General features: G+C 52.5%; 1 pseudogene across 1 annotated transcript; it reads left to right on the top strand.

Annotated features, from left to right (window-relative positions):
• The first annotated feature begins 393 nt into the window (after positions 1-393).
• LOC140913666 (uncharacterized) lies at positions 394-12,380 on the top strand (annotated as a pseudogene). The gene is made up of 4 exons (XR_013636009.1): positions 394-487; positions 1,010-1,139; positions 3,255-3,371; positions 9,006-12,380. The product of XR_013636009.1 is annotated as an uncharacterized LOC140913666 (transcript).
• The last annotated feature ends 4,055 nt before the right edge of the window (positions 12,381-16,435 follow it).

Below are 16,435 nucleotides of genomic sequence, written 5' to 3'. Positions count from 1 at the left end.
CCCCTGTTATGCCACCCATGGATTTCATGCCCCTGCTTCCCCAGCCTGGTGTCGGGGACCTTCTCTCTCTGGCTTGTCGCAGCTCCATCTGCACCCCAGGCTGGCCTTCAGCGTGACACCCCGAGGGGGTTCGCTCAGGATGGGGGGGCAGAGGGAGCCCCCAGAGACAGGAGTTCCAGCACATGCTGCTCTTGGGGACAGAGCCCCGTCGCAGGGCTCCGGGATCCTCGCGGTGAACTGGGAGTCCGGGGGGCTGGGCCAGAAGGTCCCTGCGCTGGAGCCTCCCCCGGCTCCCCGACAGAGCCGGTGGGGCGGCCGGGGAGGGCAGCGGGACTGGAGCGGGGCGGGGCCTTCCCGGCCCCCTGGGTCCCAGCCCGCCCCGTGCGCAGGGAGGCACCAGCCGCGGGGCGGGAGGTCGCTGCCCGGGCGGAGGAAGCGGCCGGGGCCGGAGCCGAGCCCGGCGATGGCTGCAGCGGGGCCGGCGCAGGTAGGACGCGGGGCGGGGACTCCCCGGCCGGGCACTGGCTGGTCCCGGCTGGGGCCGAGGGGGGCCGGGACCGGGTCCCTCCCGCGCTAGTGACCCCGGGGCTGGGGGCTGCCGCAGCCGGAGCGCTGGGGCCGGGGAGCGGCGCTGGGGGCCCCGGGCCGGGCGGACACGCGGAGCCGGGCCGAGGAGCCCCGAGGCGGCCGAGCCGGGGGCGGGAGCGGGGCCGAGCCCAGGCCTGGGGCGGAGGCGGGGACTCCGGCCGGGGGAGGAGCCTGGTCCCTGCCCTGGGATTCGGGCCCCTCCCAGCGCCCCGCCCCAGAGCCCCGTGGGGAGCCGAGGGCGACTCCTGTCGCCGGCCAGCGGGGCCCGAGTCCCCGGGGGGCTGTGCGGGGGGGTCTCCCTGGGTCACAGCTGCTGGGCTGGGGGTTCCCCGGGAGCCGCTGCCCTCGAACCCGCGTCCCCTGCGGAGAGCCCGGGCTGGGGCTGGCGCGGAGGGTGCTGAGTGTGTAACGCTTGTGCCAGCAGCTGCGGGTGGCGTTTGAGGAGGTGGCTCTGTATTTCACCCGGGAGGAGTGGGAGCTCTTATCCCGGCCAGAGAAGCAGCTGTACCGGGACCAGATGCTGAGGAATTACCGGGCCCTCGTTTCCCTGGGTAAGGACCAATTTCCCTTCATTTATTCACATCTGAAAAACATTTGGGTTCCCCATGTGGCACCCTGTCACTGAGTGGTGGCAAATGCCAGCCCCTTTCAGGTCAGCTCGTTCGAGGAGAACTCAGGGCTTGGGAGCCTGGGGCTAATCTTAGTGTAACTGGTTTATTTGCATTACCTGCCTCAGTCGTGGCACATCCCTGATGGTAGCAAAGAGCCCATGAGCAACCATCTCTTCCCAGAATGCCAGCCAGAGGTTGAGGGCTGCAACTCTGCCTCAGGAGCTGACTCTAGGCAGGGGGAAAACACTGCTGTTGCAACAGCTCCCCACCTCCCCCAAAAGAATGAGCATCGTAAATTTAACAACTGTCCAGTTGAACAATGCAAAAGAACTGGAATGTCTGTGTAACGGTGACACCGGGTGACACCTGCCATGACACATTGTGGCCGATTTGCCTTAATGACATGCTCGAAAGTTTTCAACAGCTATAAGGTGGCAAAGGAGCAAAGTTCCCTTCTTCCAAAGTCTTCCCCATGATCCATATTTCAGGAGACAGTTGGGTAAGTGAAATAATGACCAAAAAGAAGGTGGTGGAGGATTTTCTATTCACCCTGTCTCTTAATCTGAAACTAATGGGTGTTCACTGGTGTTTCTGTAGGAAGGAAGGAAGAAAGACAAGGAAATCCATGGTTTCAGAGTAACAGCCGTGTTAGTCTGTATTCGCAAAAAGAGGGAAATCCATGTCACACAGTTGTCCTATGGAACGTACTGCCACAAGATAGCATAGAGGCCAAAGTGTTAGCAGAATGGGATATTTCTATGGAACATCTAGAGTGGGGTGGGCAAACTACGTCTGGCCACATCCTGCCCAGCCCCTGAGCTCCCGGACAAGGAACTAGTCCCCGGACCTCCCCTGCCTTCTCCCCCTCTCCCGGAGCCATGCCGCCGCATGGGCAGCGCTCTGGAGGTCAGGGCTGTGCACTCCTGCGGGGCAGCATGTCTGGCTCTGTGTGGTCGCCCGGCACGCTGCTCTGAGCAGCATGGTAAGGGGGCCAGGGGGTTGGATAAGGGGCAGGGAGCGGTTGGATGGGGCAGAGATTCTGGGGGAGTGGTCAGGGGATGGAGAACGGGGTGTGTGGATAGGGCGTGGGAGTCCTGGGGGCTTGTCAGGGGGCTGGGGTGTGGATGGGGTCGGGGCAGTCAGGGGACGGGGAGGGTTGGGATCCTGGGGGGGCAGTTAGGGTGGGGAGGTCCTGGGGGGGCAGTCAGGGGACAAGGAGCAGGGGGGCTTAGATAAGGGGTGGTTAGGGATGGGGGGGTCTCTGGAGGGGGTGGTCAGGGGACAAGGAGCAGGGGGGTTTGGATAGGTCGGGGATTGTGAGGGGGCAGTTAGGGGGTGGGAAGTGGGAGGGGACGGATAGTGGGCGGGGCCAGGCTGTTTGGGGAGGCACAGCCTTCCCCAGCTGGCCCTCCATACAATTTTACAACCCCAATGTAGCCTTTGGGCCAAAAAGTTTGCCCACCTCTGATCTAGAGTTACCCCAGCAAGGCTTTAAACTTGGCTCCCACTGCAAAGTGAGAAAGGTTGTAGATGTTGCCAATTCATAGTACGAGTGAGAGACAGGAAGAAATCTCCTCTAAGAAAGGTTTATTTCAGGGGTTCCCCACTCCCCCTCTCCCCAGCGCGCCACGTCCCTGCTCCTCTGCTTACCTCCAGGTGCTTATCGCTTTCCAGGAGGGAGGGGGGAGGAGCCCGGAGCTGTGTGCTTAGGGGAGGAGGTGGGGCAGAGGCGTGGATTTGGGGAAGGGGTTGGAATGGGGGGCAGGGGCAGTGGGGGGGTGTCAGTGATGTGGCCCTTGGGCCAATGTAGTAGTAGTACTCGTGTGGCTCTCCTGGTGATTGGAGTTTGAGATCTCTGGTTTATTTCATTATTCTCCTGCTTGGGATCTCTTGCGCTTTCCTCTGAAGCAGTGTCCGAGATTGGAGCCTCATCGTGCCAGGTGCTGTGCAGACACACCCTGACCGAGATGTGGGCCCTGTTGTGCTGGGCTGCACCGACACATAAACGAGTCCCTGCCCCCAAAACTTTAGGAATAAAACTTTCCCCCAAAACAGGCTCTTCAGGTTCCAAACCGGACTTAATCCACCGGATCGAGCTTGGGGAGGCAGAGCTCTGGATCCAGGATGCCAAGGGCTCCACGGTACACTCTGGGCCTGAGAGCCCCTCCTCAGGTGAGTCATAATCAGTCCCTTCTGATTTACACACCTGCTAGCGGAGCGCTCCTTGATGTAGAAGGCAAAGGCAGAGCGAGATTCACTGGCTGGGGGCTGAAGAGAGACAAACTGAAGCTGGGAACTAGGGGCTAGTGTTTAGACCAGTCAAAATATATATGCATTACAGAAAGTACCAAGAAGTAACAACAATATTACAAGTATGTGTTCAGAGGTGAGTGTGAAAGAGCTGGAGACTGTGTGTGTAACACACAGAATCAGTCTGTGTGCTGGCGAAGTTTCTGAGAGACGCTGGGTGCTGTCTATAAGGCATTCACTGAAAGCTCTCCTGAGCCCTGTCTCCCCTGCCCTCGCTCTGAGGAGATGGGGTACATGGACTGGTGTGGGGGAGGAGGGGAGAGAAAGATAGAGACTGTGTGAACTGGCTGATGGGGGGCAAACAAGCACCTGGGTAGAAAGACAAGCCTGTCCGGTCATAGAACACAAGACCTGCTAGGCTTCCCACACCTCAGAAAATCATACCAAGATAAAGGGCGCCCTAGAGATTTTTCAAATGGCTTTTCATGGCTCTGCCCCCTGCAAGAGCATCCCAGAGTCGCAGGCCCTTGGCAGAGAAGGTGCTGTTCTCCCCAGGTTCCCACCCCACCCCCTCTCTGCCACTTCACTTCGCATGTGACCTCTCAGACTGGAGAAACCTGTCCCCAGCGAGCAAGGAGAAAGCTAGGAATGATGCCGGGCAGGGTCAGTCACATACGACTAGTGTAAGGTGACGCCATGCAGAGGTGCCATGGTGCAGAACAGATCTCTAGCACCTACAGCACTTCGCTGTAATGCTCTAAAACTGCCCCGCGGGCCAGGCAGCTGCTGTGGGGGGAGTGGACACATTTAGGGGCCAGATTAAATTGTCCTGCGGGCCATGACTTGGAGTACCCTGGTGTATGAGCTAGCTGTGAGAGAGAGGGTGGCGGTATGGCCTTTGTCCCATCCCCTCTCCTCCTGCTTTTTGTGGCATGAAAACTTTGTCACTTACATTGCTTCAGTGTCAATGCTTAGCACAGCCCTCAGCCCTAACGTGTCTGTGACTGTCTGTAGACCAAAGGCTGGGTGGCAGCCATTCACCCCTTCCAGCTCAGCAGTGCCAGGGAGCGGGTTGTGACACAATACAGACATGTTTTCCAGGTTACATCACACAAACTCTGAGTGACTGGTCATCCCCTCAAATCCTTCACACACAGACACCCCCCAAAATCCTCATCTTCTTGAGGATTTTAGTTTAGTTTTAGTTTCACACAAAGACTGAAACCTCAGGCTGAGAGTAAATGATTTCTTCAAAGGAATTCCTAGAAAAGGACTCGCTCCCCCACAGGAATAAGCTACATTGTTCTAAGCAGCTTTAAACTGGTCTCACTGCGTCCACATGAAGGGATTGTAGCCCCTCAACTAAACTAGTTTCAAACCAATATAATTATAACAGCAAAATAACTGGGGAACAGGCCTCATCCTATAAAACAGGAGAAAGTGAAGAACTAATACCACATAAATAAACCCCTCTGATTGCAATAAACACAAAATAAGTTTGGAAACAAAACCAGGCCTTGCTGTGCCAGGCGCTGCCTGTATCCTGGGCAGGCTAAAATTGAAGCTTAAACCAAGACCCAAGACATGCCTAGCCCCTGTGGGAGCAGGCGCAAGGTGCTGCGGAAACACCAAAGGGTAGAACCACCCTGAGTCAGGCTGCAGATTTGTCACCACATTTTTTTTTATCAGAAATTATGGAGCGGTTACAGTAACTTTAGTAAAATCACAGGTCTGTAAATTTACTGTGACTGCTCCAGGATTTTTAATAAACCCTGTTGTCAAGGTTGATTCCCTGCTCTGGCACTTAGACTGCAGAAGGTGGGTGCTGGAAGAAGAACAGGCTGACCCAGGGGCAGATTTGAGTAGATGGGCTTCTTTATTGCGGTACTTGTTCCCCTGGACCCAATTGTCCAGTAAGCACTGGATTAGTTACATCATACTCTTTTTATTTACATTAGCATGTAAATTCCTACATTTATTACAACACTCCCAAAACCCTTATGGAGTAATATGAACACCCACACAATCATAGAATCATAGAATATCAGGGTTGGAAGGGACCTCAGGAGGTCATCTAGTCCAACCCCCTGCTCAAAGCAGAACCAATCCCCAACTAAATCATCCCAGCCAGGGCTTTGTCAAGCATGACCTTAAAAACTTCTAAGGAAGGAGATTCCACCACCTCCCTAGGTAACGCATTCCAGTGTTTTACCACCCTCCTAGTGAAAAAGTTTTTCCTAATATCCAACCTAAATCTCCCCCACTGCAACTTGAGACCATTACTCCTTGTTCTGTCATCTGCTACCACTGAGAACAGTCTAGAGCCATCCTCTTTGGAACCCCCTTTCAGGTAGTTGAAATACAATGAATATTGATAACCCTATACTGAGTGACAGGTTTCAGAGTAGCAGCCGTGTTAGTCTGTATCCACTAAAAAGAAAAAGAGGACTTGTGGCACCTAAGAGACTAACAAATTTATTTGAGCATAAGCTTTCGTGAGCTACAGCTCACTTCATCGGATGCATTCAGTGGTGAAGTGAGCTGTAGCTCGTGAAAGCTTATGCTCAAATAAATTTGTTAGTCTCTAAGGTGCCACAAGTCCTCCTTTTCTTTTTGCCTATACTGCATATAATTATTCCCGCCCCTGATTACTATTTACCTCATTAGCATATTTGCCTATAAGTTTTACTTTGAAGATACACTTTTTTGCTATAATTGCAGTAATGAACTCCTTGGATCAGCAGTTTGCAGGGGAGGGAGAAAGCGGCCATGACCCAGGGCTTGCTTATGTAGCTGGGAAAGGAAGGGAGGAGGAGATAACGCTTCTTTACCCAAAAGGTATTCTTTAGATCCCCACAATTCTCATGCAGCTGCAACACTTCTTAATTCTTCACAAGGAGAAGGGAGGGGAAAGGGGTAACACTTTATCTGTTAGGCGAAGGAATAGTGCAGGCCTGTGTCTACTCCCTGATACCATGCTAGCACACCAGCGGTTTTCCATGTCTTTACTTAACCCTTATATATCCCAACAGTGGGGGCCTGCAAGGACTTTAAAACTTAATACTGGCCACTCCAGGTTTGTATTAAACTTCCAAGGTTAGAGATCTCCCTGGTCTTGGGTTGGTAAATGCTGCCACCCCCTAAGTGCAGAACCCCTCTGAGAGCCCAGGAAGGCACACTTGAGAATTCCTTCCTGTGGGGTACCCCCAAACTCTTTCAGCTCCCCCTATGGGGAAGGGCTGAGAAAAGGAAAAGAAAAAGAAATCAGCTGTCGCCACCAGCTAATAGAAAAACATGTGCACGGACCTCTTAAGACAGAGAAATCCCATCCTCTTAAAAAAAAAAAAAAGTTTTTATTGAACAAAAAAAAAGCAAGAAAACACATCTGGAAAATTAGGCTGCTGTTAGATATATATAGCACAAAAATGCAACTGCAAGGATTAAACACCAGGAATGGCTTTCTTGGGGTCCAGCTTAGCGGTTACAAAAACAAAACAAAAGCACCTGTGTTAGCACAGATGAATCCACAAGCCCAAAGTAAAGAGAGAGACCTGATCACATCTGTCTAAACCAGGGGTGGGCAGACTACGGCCTGCAGGACCCTCCTGCCTGGCCCCTGAGCTCCCCGCCGGGGAAGCTCCCCCCAGCCCCTTCCCTGCTGTTCTCCCTCCCCCGCAGCCTCAGCACACCACGGTGCCAGCACAATGCTCTGGGCGGGGAGGGTGCGGGGGGGCTGCTGAGCTGCGGCCCAACCCAGTGCTCTCTGCCGCGCGGTGCATGGCTGCCTGTCCTGGTGCAGCCATGCCGCCAGCCACCTGTGCTCCAGGCAGCGCGGTAAGAGGGCAGGGAGCGGGTGGGTCGGAGGTTTGGATAGGGGGCAGCGGAGTTCGGGAGGTAGTCAGGGGGCGGGGGTGTGGATAGGGGTTGGGGCAGTCAGAGGGCGGGGAACAGGGGGGTTGAATGGGGGCAGGGATCCCCCGGGGGGGCAGTCAGGAATGAGAGGAGGGGTTGGATGGGGCAGCAGGGGGCAGTCAGGGGTGGGGGTTCCGGGGGTGGTCAGGGGACAGGGAGAAGGGGTGGTTGGATGGGGCAGGTGTCCGGGGGGGGAGGGGCTGTCAGGAAGGAGAGGAGTTGGATGGGGTGGCGGGGGGTCCAGGGGTGGTCAGAGAGCAGAGGGGGTGGATGAGGCCCCAGGGGGGCCGTCAGGAAGGAGAGGGGGGTTTGGATGGGGTTTCCGAAATTGTATGGAGGGCCGGTTAGGGAAATTTCGGAAATCCAATGCGGCCCTCAGGCCAAAAAGTTTGCCCACCATTGGTCTAAATATTCCTGTTCTACCTACATATCTGTAGTTTCAAATGCAGGGAGAAGCAGGAACGCAGTGTGCTCAGAGGAGGAGGCGGGGTCAGGACGGGGATTTGGGGAAGGGGTTGAAATAGGTGTAGGGAGGGGGAGGAGTTAGGGCAGGGAACGGTGAATTTTGCCCATATACTCAGGGTTCAGCCGATCGCCATATTTGAGGTCAGGAAGGAATTTTCCTCCAGGGCAGATTGGAAGAGGCCCTGGAGGTTTTTCGCCTGCCTCTGTAGCATGGGGCACGGGTCACTTGCTGGAGGATTCTCTGCTCCTTGAAGTCTTCAAACCACGATTTGAGGACTTCGATAGCTCAGACATAGGTGAGAGGTTTTTCGCAGGAGTGAGTGGGTGGGTGGGATTCTGTGGCCTGCGTTGTGCAGGAGGTCGGACTAGATGATCATAATGGTCCCTTCTGACCTTGGTATCTATGAAAGGGGTTAGGATGGGGCAGGGGTGGAGTCAGGGCGGGGCCAGAGCAGGTAAAGCACCCACCGGTACCAGCAGAAGTTGGCGCCTGTGGGCCCCAAGCTTCTTACAGCATAGCTGGTGCCCTCTCTATCCAGCTGAGAAAACAACAGAGAGACAAAGGAGAAGTTTTTTCTCAATTTTAAAAAGTTCTAGCCTTCCCATTGGCTCTTTTGGCCAGGTCCACACTTGCTTCCTCTTACCTAAGCATCGCAGTGAGACTCCTTAACCCTTTATAAGTAAAGCAAAGAGAACAGCTACTAAGAATTTTTATAGGTAACTGACTGGCTGGGTGTACTACCCTCCCCACCCCCACCCCCAATTTAAAACACCTGCCCTCCTCCTCGCCCTGACCAGGGGGAACTTGCTGCCCAGAGAAGCACCCTTCTCCCAGCACTGAAACCCTAACTCCAGCCTGGTGCAGGGGGGTTGGTGTGGGGTAGAGAACATATGGGTGGCAAGGCCAGTCACTGAAATTTGACCTGCCTCCCCGACCATCGTGACTGGATTCAGGGGCAAATCTGAGTGGCGCTGTAACCCCGCAGGCCAGGTCTCAATGCCCACAGCGAGGTGTTGGGTGCAGCCCTGTGGGACAGGAGTGGCCATTGCAGGGTGAGGCACCCATCCCAAAAACAGTCAGAAATGGGGAAATTGCTCCATCCGTGACATTTTCCTGTCCTTGACATACCTGCAGCCCTAACCGTGAGCTAACCCTGGGATTCCCTCTGCTCTCTCCAGCAGGGCTCAGGATCCCGGGAGGAACGAGGACACAGTCTGAATGTGGAGAGAGCACGGCAGGAACGCAGAATCCCACAGCCCACAGAGGGATCCATGCACAGGACACAGTCCATCCCCGGGGCAGACTCAGGCAGAGACCGGACCTGGCTACACACCAGAGACTCCCCATGGGCCGGTGTCCCCATCGCTGTATCGACTGCGGCAAGAGGTTCAGCAACCCCTCCCCACTGACGCAGCACCGGTGCATGCCCACCGGGGAGCAGCCGTATTGCTGCGCTGACTGCGGCGGAAGATTCAGATGGTCCTCGGTCCTGAAAATACACCAGCGCACACACACTGGGGAGCGGCTGGACCACTGTGCTGATTGCGGAAAGGGCTTTGCACAGTTTGCCCACCTGAAAAGACACCAGCGCACGCACACTGGGGAACTGCCATACAACTGTACCATCTGCGGCAAGAGCTTTGCCCAGAGCTCAAATCTGAGACTACATCAGCGCACACACACGGGGGAGCGGCCGTACCGCTGCTCTGACTGCGGCAAGAGCTTTGCAGCGAGCTCGAAGCTGAGAATACACCAGCGCACGCACACCGGGGAGTGGCCGTATTGCTGCACCAACTGCGGCAAGGGCTTTGCAAAGAGATCAACCCTGAGAACACACCAGCGCGCACACACTGGGGAGCGGCCGCACCGCTGTGCTGATTGCAGAAAGGGCTTTGCACAGTTTGCACACCTGAAAAGACACCGGCGCGCACACACCGGGGAACTGCCATACAACTGTACCATCTGCGGCAAGAGTTTTTCACAGAGCTCAAGCCTGAGAATACACCAGCGCGCACACACCAGGGAGCGGCCGTATCGCTGTGTTGACTGCGGCAAGGGCTTTGCACGGGTCACACACCTAAGAACGCACCAGCGCACGCATACAAGGAAGTGGCTGCACCGACTGTGGCAAGAGTTTTTCACAGAGCTCAAAGCTGAGAATACACCAGTGCACGCACACCGGGGAGCGGCCCTACCACTGTGACAATTGCAAGAAAAGCTTCAGCAATGCCAGTACGCTGACCAGACATCAGCGCACACACGCACCGGGGAGCAGCTGCACCGCTGTGCCAACTGGGGTAAGAAGTTCAGTCGTGGCAACAAGCTAATACCTGGGAGTACACCAGCGCATTCATGGCGGGGAGAAGCTGTCCAGGTGTGCTGACTGTGGCAAATGCTTTGCTCACTTGGGCAACCTCACCTGGCCCCAGTTCACTAACACCGCTCTGCCACCACCAGATCCCAGGGGCTGCTGGCGGGCCTGGCATAGTGCCAGCAGAATCAGACCAGGGGGTGGTCCTGTCCCCATGATGCCCAGCAGAGACTGTGTGGAGTTTGGGAATGGGACTTAACTGAGCAGTATGGGGAAGAGCGGCCAGGTGGGGCGATCTTAGAGTAGATGGTCACAGCCTTTCCCAGGAGCCCTGTGTGTCCCATTCTGTCCATCTCCCCCATACTCCTTGCCTCCATACCTGACCCCACAGGCAGAGCACTGTGATGCATCCTCTGACCCCCTCCCTCTCTGTGGCTGGCTGCTCCCGCCGTAAGCCAGCTGCCCTCTCTTCTGGTGCCATAACAGTCCCCAGAGGGGAAAGGTGTAATTGCAGCGCTGCTCCATCAAAATCAATTATTCTGGGGTGAAAAATAACTTGTGGGGCACATGAAGTTTGTGCTTGCGCAGTGGTGCAGAATTCCTCCGGGAGTATCGCATATGAAGTGACGTCACACATGTAATCATTGACGGGTACGGCAAAATCAAGCCCTGGCACAGAGGTTCGTAGAACTGTTCATGTTCTTTCCTCAACTGTTCTCTCCTGTTAGCCATGCCCACAGACTACGCAAATGAGTCAAATCCCTGTATATGTCTCTGGGATGAACTACTCTCCAAGGAGCCACCCAGGAGTGGAAAGAGACTTTCCATAGAAATTGTTTGAACTTCGAGATGGAAATTTCTTCTAGGGATGTAAATACAATTTTAAAAAGTTAACTGTTTAAACCAGCGGTGTCCAATAGCAATTTGATGCTAGCCGCACTTGTGGTTTGAAATTCGATGCTAGCCACACTTTTGGTTTTGAATGTTTCTTACTCGCCACATTATAAAAATGGATTTAAAAACACATTACAAACGACCTTTCAAATCATTAACAGGTACTACTAACACAAAATTACTGTATCCTAGCCACGTTAAGCTGTATATCGAAGCCTGCAACCTGTCTTCCAGTGCTGTTGTCTTCAATACACCAACGCATTGCTCATGCATATCCTATTGAATTGTGGCTAATTTGCCACATGCGGCTAGTGGTGAACGTATTGGACACTGCTGGTTTAAACAATTAAAATATGGCATTTATGGGCCTGCTCTGGCTGGCTGGAGCTCTTCCGGCTGGGCCTGCTCCGGCTGGCGTGGAGGTTAACAGTTAAGGCGGCTAACTGGTAAGACTATGCTTACCAGGTAATCACTTTACCTTTTACATCCCTAATTTCTGCACACAGCTCAGAGTGCTGATGGAAAGAGCATGGAGTCATGCAAAGCTGGCCAAAGGAGCACAGGTCAGGGAGCCCATGGAAAGTAGCTTGTGGAGGTAGGTTACAGACTGGAGCTGAGGTTCACTCCACGACCCCACAGGTCTGACACCAACTGGGACAGCACAAAGTGTTTTACATGGGGATACTGGAGTTTTCCAAAGTCTCAAGAGGCCTCTGGGATGGAATACACCCCTGTATTCAAACCCTACACACTGCTATAATAATCTTTGTACAAATTATGCCTTACATGATAGGTATCATTTGAAAACTTATAACTTACTGGCCAGTATTATCATAGTGAAATGTATGCAGCAACTTTGTATTAAAAAACTAGGAACAGAAGCTGAAATTGCAACTGAAGTGTGTTGACCAGACACATCTCGGGAGTGGGTAAAAGTGTTTCTCAAAAACAAAGGAGAAGTTAACGCCTCTAGCCGAGCATGAAACCTCTTTCCCACCATGTTCACGTCTTCCCGCTCAGCTGAGAACTTTATTTAGGGGTTGCTTTGAGAAAAGTCTGCATTTCAAAGGGTGATTGAACTATAAAAGAGAGGGGCAGAAACACCTCTTGTTATTTCTCCCTGTTCATCTCTCCTTATCACCTAAAAGGACAAAAAGGAGCCCTTGGACCTCAGGAACTGATCCTGAACTGGAAACTTGGTCAGCAGTGCTACTGGAAACCTGTGGCAAGGGACTTCACTTTGCACCACGTCTAGTTTGTTCAGTTTAGTACTAGGAAGTGTTTTTATTTTTATTTTTCTTGAAACCATTTCTGACTTTGATGCCTCATTACTTGTACTCACTTGAAATCTACCTTTGTGATTAAATAAATTTGTTTTCTTCTTTAATTGAAATGAAGTGAACTGTGTGGGCAGCTCCATTTGGGGTGGGAAAAATGACTGTAGATTGATCCCCCTTAGAGGGGCAATGGACCTATTCTATCAGGACTGTCCAGGAGAAGGCTGGACAATACAGGCCACACATTTCTGGGGGAAATCTGGGACTGTGTGTGTATTGGGATCACCCTGCAGTAATAACCAAGGCTGTGAAAGCCAGAGTGTGAGCTGAGCATGGCTGGCAGGCAGCAGCTATCCACAGACACTTGGGGTAAGACCGGATGCTGGAGGCTGTTTGTGAGTGGTCCAGGTTGGGAGCTACAGCAGCAAATCATTACTGGGCACCCCAGGTTACAGGGCAGGCAGTGACATGTCCCCCCACCTCTCCTCACTAGTTTGGATTACACCCTGGATTGTGATAGCCTCATTGTCTCCTTGGATAGTGAGAATAGACACAACTCATATCCTAGTTGGATGTTCCAAGATTCTGCCATGAGTATGGGTCATTTCCTGATTGGCCCAGGCCAGCTTTGCCCAGCAGTGTGACCAGGCTGCACCATCCAACAGAAATGGTATAAAGTGTCCCATGTTGTTCAGCACGTCGCTTCCTCAAGTCAAAATGTCTGTACGAAGGAGACGTGAGTGGGACCAGCATCACCTGGCCATAGAGGACACCGCCTGCTGGGTAACAACTTTAGTCTGGTTGCTGACAAGCACCCTACTAACTCCCTCCTGTAAAGTCTGGTCTTGGGCAACCGCTGAGAAATACACCCAGAGAACAGGCGTATGGATGTCACAGCACCTTGAGTGAATCGCCTGAATGAACTCCCTCTCCGTCTTTAGAACCAGCCACTGCAACAGTGAAGCTGAGCTAGAGAAGTCACCTCCATGCCAGCTCCAATGGATATGTAGAAAAAAATCATTTTGCATATTTACATATTGGTTAATGAACCATATTTACATACTGGATAATAAACTGACAACATAGCATCATAGAATATCAGGGTTGGAAGGGACCCCAGAAGGTCATCTAGTCCAACCCCCTGCTCGAAGCAGGACCAATTCCCAGTTAAATCATCCCAGCCAGGGCTTTGTCAAGCCTGACCTTAAAAACCTCTAAGGAAGGAGATTCTACCACCTCCCTAGGTAACGCATTCCAGTGTTTCACCACCCTCTTAGTGAAAAAGTTTTTCCTAATATCCAATCTAAACCTCCCCCACTGCAACTTGAGACCATTACTCCTCGTTCTGTCATCTGCTACCATTGAGAACAGTCTAGAGCCATCCTCTTTGGAACCCCCTTTCAGGTAGTTGAAAGCAGCTATCAAATCCCCCCTCATTCTTCTCTTCTGCAGGCTAAACAATCCCAGCTCCCTCAGCCTCTCCTCATAACTCATGTGTTCCAGTCCCCTAATCATTTTTGTTGCCCTTCGCTGGACTCTCTCCAATTTATCCACATCCTTCTTGAAGTGTGGGGCCCAAAACTGGACACAGTACTCCAGATGAGGCCTCACCAATGTCGAATAGAGGGGAACGATCACGTCCCTTGATCTGCTCGCTATGCCCCTACTTATACATCCCAAAATGCCATTGGCCTTCTTGGCAACAAGGGCACACTGCTGACTCATATCCAGCTTCTCGTCCACTGTCACCCCTAGGTCCTTTTCCGCAGAACTGCTGCCTAGCCATTCATTCCCTAGTCTGTAGCTGTGCATTGGGTTCTTCCGTCCTAAGTGCAGGACCCTGCACTTATCCTTATTGAACCTCATCAGATTTCTTTTGGCCCAATCCTCCAATTTGTCTAGGTCCTTCTGTATCCTATCCCTCCCCTCCAGCGTATCTACCACTCCTCCCAGTTTACTATCATCCGCAAATTTGCTGAGAGTGCAATCCACACCATCCTCCAGATCATTTATGAAGATATTGAACAAAACCGGCCCCAGGACCGACCCTTGGGGCACTCCACTTGATACCGGCTGCCAACTAGACAAGGAGCCATTGATCACTACCCGTTCAGCCCGACAATCTAGCCAGCTTTCTACCCACCTTATAGTGCATTCATCCAGCCCATACTTCCTTAACTTGCTGACAAGAATACTGTGGGAGACCGTGTCAAAAGCTTTGCTAAAGTCAAGAAACAATACATCCACTGCTTTCCCTTCATCCACAGAACCAGTAATCTCATCATAAAAGGCGATTAGATTAGTCAGGCATGACCTTCCCTTGGTGAATCCATGCTAGCTGTTCCTGATAACTTTCCTCTCATGCAAGTGCTTCAGGATTGATTCTTTGAGGACCTGCTCCATGATTTTTCCAGGGACTGAGGTGAGGCTGACTGGCCTGTAGTTCCCAGGATCCTCCTTCTTCCCTTTTTTAAAGATTGGCACTACATTAGCCTTTTTCCAGTCATCTGGGACTTCCCCGGTTCGCCACGAGTTTTCAAAGATAATGGCCAATGGCTCTGCAATCACAGCCACCAATTCCTTCAGCACTCTCGGATGCAACTCGTCCGGCCCCATGGACTTGTGCACGTCCAGCTTTTCTAAATAGTCCCTAACCACCTCTATCTCCACAGACGGCTGGCCATCTCTTCCCCATTTTGTGATGCCCAGTGCAGCAGTCTGGGAGCTGACCTTATTAGTGAAAACAGAGGCAAAAAAAGCATTGAGTACATTAGCTTTTTCCACACCCTCTGTCACTAGGTTGCCTCCCTCATTCAGTAAGGGGCCCACACATTCCTTGGCTTTCTTCTTGTTGCCAACATACCTGAAGAAACCCTTCTTGTAACTCTTGACATCTCTGGCTAGCTGCAGCTCCAGGTGCGATTTGGCCCTCCTGATATCATTCCTACATGCCCGAGCAATATTTTTATACTCTTCCCTGGTCATAAGTCCAACCTTCCACTTCTTGTAAGCTTCTTTTTTATGTTTAAGATCCGCTAGGATTTCACCATTAAGCCAAGCTGGTCGCCTGCCATATTTACTATTCTTTCGACTCATTGGGATGGTTTGTCCCTGTAACCTCAACAGGGATTCCTTGAAATACAGCCAGCTCTCCTGGACTCCTTTCCCCTTCAAGTTAGTCCCCCAGGGGATCCTGGCCATCCATTCCCACAACATGGTTGTGTTAAACTAACTGCTTCGTATGTGAGTTAACATCCTCTAGGCGACTAAAATGTATGAGGTGCAGAGGCGACTGGCAGGGCCGTCCCTAGCTATTCTGGGGCCCTACACAGCCCCCTCACAGGGCGGGGTGTGTGGGGACCCAGGTCTCCATGATGTGGGGGGACAGCTGGCTTGGAAGTCAGGGGGGGAACATTAGAATCTTAAAAGACCTATTGGTTTTCCTAGGTGCCCATCCATAGAATTTTAGAATATCAGGGTTAGAAGAGACCTCAGGTGGTCATCTAGTCCAACCTCCTTCTCAAAGCAGGACCAATCCTCAACTAAATCATCCCAGCCACGGCTTTGTCAAGCCTGACCTTAAAAACCTCTAAGGAAGGAGATCCCACCACCTCCCTAGGTAACCCATTCCAGTGCTTCATCACCCTCCTAGTGAAAAAGTTTTTCCTAATATCCAACCTAACCTCCCGCACTGCAACTTGAGACCGTTACTCCTTGTACTCTCATCTGCTACCACTGAGAACAGTCTAGATCCATCCTCTTCGGAACCCCCTTTCAGCTAGTTAAAAGCAGCTATCAAATTCTCTTCTGCAGACTAAACAATCCCAGTTCCCTCAGCCTCTCCTCCAGCCCCCTAATCATTTTTGTTGCCCTCCACTGGACTCTTTCCAATTTATCCACATCCTTCTTGCGGTGTGGAGCCCAAAACTGGACACAGTACTCCAGATGAGACCTCACCAATGCCGAATAGAGGGAAAGATCATGTCCCTCGATCTGCTGGAAATGCCCCTACTTATACAACCCCAAATGCCGTTAGCCTTCTTAGCAACAAAGGCACACTGTTGACTCGTATCCAGCTTCTCATCCATTGTAACCCCTAGGTCCTTTTCTGCAGAACTTCTGCCTA

This window comes from Lepidochelys kempii, chromosome 6 (assembly GCF_965140285.1).
Source record: "Lepidochelys kempii isolate rLepKem1 chromosome 6, rLepKem1.hap1, whole genome shotgun sequence".
Classification (NCBI taxonomy): Eukaryota; Metazoa; Chordata; order Testudines; family Cheloniidae; genus Lepidochelys; species Lepidochelys kempii.
This window is presented reverse-complemented; position numbering and strand designations above follow the sequence as displayed.